The sequence below is a fragment of the Micromys minutus genome, assembly GCF_963924665.1.
Source record: "Micromys minutus genome assembly, contig: SCAFFOLD_47, whole genome shotgun sequence".
In the NCBI taxonomy this organism is placed as follows: domain Eukaryota; kingdom Metazoa; phylum Chordata; class Mammalia; order Rodentia; family Muridae; genus Micromys; species Micromys minutus.
The window spans coordinates 3051910-3055722 of NW_027667133.1; positions in this window are offsets into that span (position 1 = coordinate 3051910).

A 3813-nucleotide genomic window follows, 5' to 3' on the forward strand; every position below is an offset into this window, starting at 1 on the left:
GGGAAATTTCTGCCTTTTTGCCCCCAAATAAGGGGAATTTCAGCCTTTTTACCTCAAAATAAGGGGAATTTCTGAATTTTGGCACAAAATATTAGGAATTTCTGCCTTCTTGCCCCAAAATAAGTAAAATTTCTGCCTTTTTCCCTGAAATAAGTGAAATTTCTGCAATTTTGCCCCAAAATAAGTAAAATCTCTGCAATTTTGCCACAAAATAAGGGAAATTTCTGGAATTTTGCCCCAAAATAAGTGGAATTTCTGAGTTTTGCCCCAAAATAAGGAGAATTTCTGCCTTTTTGCCCCACAATTAGTGAAATTTCTGCAATTTTGCCCTAAAATAAGAGAAATTTCTGCAATTTTTCCCCATAATAAAGGAAATTTCTGCAATTTTGCTTCAAATTAAAAGGAATTTCTGTTTTTTGCTGGAAATTAGGGAAATTTCTTTAATTTTGCCCCAAAATATAGGGAATTTCTGCCTTTTTGTCCGAAAATAAGAAGAATGCATACCTTTTTGCCATAAAAACAGAAATTTCTTTCTTTTTGCTCCAAAATAAGGGGAACTTTTGCCTTTTTGCCTCTAAATAAGTGGAATTTCTGTCTTTTTCCTCCAAAACAAAGGGAATTTCTGTTTTTTTGCCCCATAATAAAGAAAATTTCTGACTTATTACCCTGAAATAAGTGAAATTTCTGCAAATTTGCCCCAAAAAAGGGAAATTTCTGCCTTTTGCCCCAAAATAAGGGGAATTTCAGCATTTTACCTCAAAATAAGGGAAATTTCTGATTTTTGCACCAAAATATGAAGAATTTCTGCCTTTTTGCCCCAAAATAAGGAAATTTTCTGCCTTTTTTCCCTGAAATAAGTGAAATTTCTGCAATTTTGCCAGAAAATAAGTGAAATTTCTTCAATTTTGACCCAAAATAAGGGAATTTTCTGGAATTTTGCCCCAAAATAAGTGGAATTTCTGAGTTTTGCCCCAAATTAAGGAGAATTTCTGCCTTCTTGCCCCACAATTAAGGAGATTTCTGCAATTGTGCTTTAAAATACGGGGAATTTCTGCTTTTTGCCCGAAAATAAGTGGAATGCATACCTTTTTGCCATAAAAAAGGGAAATTTTTTCATTTTTGCCCCAAATTAAGAAAAATTTCTGCCTTTTTGCCCTGAAATATGAAAAATTTCTGCAATTTTAGCCCAAAATAAGGTGAATTTCTGCCTTTTTGCCCCAAAATAATGGGAATTTCTGTTTTTTGCCCCAAAATAAGAAAAATTTTTGCTTTTTTCTCTGAAATAAGTGAAATTTCTTCAATTTTGCCCTAAAATAAAAGAAATTTCTGAAATTTTCCCATAATAAAGGAAATTTCTGAAATTTTGCCCCAAAATAAGGGGAATTTCTGTTTTTTTGCCCCCAAATAAGATAAATTTCTGCAATTTTGCCCTAAAATAAGAGGAATTTCTGCTTTTTTGCCTCTAAATGAGTGGAATTTCTGTCTTTTTCCCCAAAACAAAGGGAATTTCTGTACTTTTTGCCCCAAAATAAGGAAAATTTCTGACTTATTACCCTGAAATAAGTGAAATATCTGCAATTTTGCCCTAATATAAAAGAAATTTCTGACTTTTAGCCATCAAATAAGGGGAATTTCAGCGTTTTTACCTCAAAATAAGGGGAATTTTTGAATTTTGACACAAAATATTAGTAATTTCTGCGTTTTTGCCCCAAAATAAGGAAAATTTCTGCCTTTTTTCCCTGAAATAAGTGCAATTTCTGCAATTTTTTCTAAAAAATAAGTAAAATTTCTGCAATTTTGCCCCAAAATAATGGATATTTCTGGAATTTTGCCCCAAAATAAGTGAAATTTCTGCGTTTTGCCCCAAAATAAGGAGAATTTCTGCCTTTTTGCACAACAATTAGTGAAATTTCTGCAATTTTGCCCTAAAATGAGTGAAATTTCTGCAATTTTGCCTTAAATAAGAGAAATTTCTGCAATTTTCCCCATAATAAGGGAAATTTCTGCAATTTTGCCCCAAAATAAGGGGAATTTCTGTTTTTTGCCCCACAATTAGGGAAATTTCTGCAATTTTGCCCCAAAATAAGGGGAATTTCTGCCTTTTGCCCCAAAATATGGGGAATTTCTGCCTTTTTGTCTGAAAATAAGAAGAATGCATACATTTTTGTCATAAAAAAGGGAAATTTCCTCATTTTTGCTCCAAAATAAGGGGAACTTTTGCCTTTTTGCCTCTAAATAAGTGGAATTTCTGTCTTTTTCCCCCAAAACAAAGGGAATTTCTGTCTTTTTTGCACCAAAATAAGAAAAATTTCTGACTTATTACCCTGAAATAAGTGAAATTTCTGCAAATTTGCCCCAAAATAAGGGAAATTTCTGCCTTTTTGCCCTTAAATATGGGGAATTTCAGCCTTTTTACCTCAAAACAAGGGAAATTTCTGCATTTTTGAAACAAAATATTAGGAATTTCTGCATTTTTGCCACAAAATATTAGGAATTTCTGCTTTTTTGCCCCAAAATAAGGAAAATTTCTGCTTTTTTTTTCCTGAAATAAGTGAAATTTCTGCAATTTTGCCCCAAAATAAGTGAAATTTCTGCAATTTTGCCCCAAAATAAGGGAAATTTCTGGAATTTGGCCCCAAAATAAGTGGAATTTCTGAGTTTTGCCCCAAAATAAGGAGAATTTCTGCCTTTTTGACCCACAATTAGGGGCATTTCCTCAATTTTGCTTCAAAATACAGGAAATTTCTGCCTTTTTGCCTGAAAATAAGGGGAATGCATACCTTTTTGCCATAAAAAAGGGAAATTTCTTCATTTTTAACCCAAATTAAGGGAAATTTCTGCCTTTTTGCCCTGAAATATGTGAAATTTCTGCAATTTTAGCCCAAAAAAGGGAATTTCTGCCTTTTTGCCCCAAAATAATGGGAATTTCTGCTTTTTTGCCCCAAAATAAGAAAAATTTTTGCTTTTTTTCTCTGAAATATGTGATATTTCTGCAATTTTGCCCTAAAATAAAAGAAATTTCTGCAATTTTTCCCCATAATATAGGAAATTTCTGGAATTTTGCCCCAAAATAAAGGGAATTTCTGTTTTTTGCCCCCAAATAAAGGAAATTTCTGCAATTTTGCCCTAAAATAAGAGGAATTTCTGCTTTTTTTCCTCTAAATAAGTGGAATTTCTGTCTTTTTTCCCCAAAACAAAGGAAATTTCTGTCATTTTTGCCCCAAAATAAGGAAAATTTCTTACTTATTACCCTGAAATAAGTGAAATTTCTTCAATTTTGCTCCAATATAAGGGAAATTTCTGCCTTTTTGCCCCCAAATAAGGGGAATTTCAGCCTTTTTACCTCAAAATAAGGGGAATTTCTGAATTTTGGCACAAAATATTAGGAATTTCTGCCTTCTTGCCCCAAAATAAGGAAAATTTCTGCCTTTTTCCCTGAAATAAGTGAAATTTCTGCAATTTTGCCCCAAAATAAGTAAAATCTCTGCAATTTTGCCACAAAATAAGGGAAATTTCTGGAATTTTGCCCCAAAATAAGTGGAATTTCTGAGTTTTGCCCCAAAATAAGGAGAATTTCTGCCTTTTTGCCCCAAAATTAGTGAAATTTCTGCAATTTTGCCCTAAAATAAGAGAAATTTCTGCAATTTTTCCCCATAATAAAGGAAATTTCTGCAATTTTGCTTCAAATTAAAAGGAATTTCTGTTTTTTGCTGGAAATTAGGGAAATTTCTTTAATTTTGCCCCAAAATATAGGGAATTTCTGCCTTTTTGTCCGAAAATAAGAAGAATGCATACCTTTTTGCCATAAAAAAA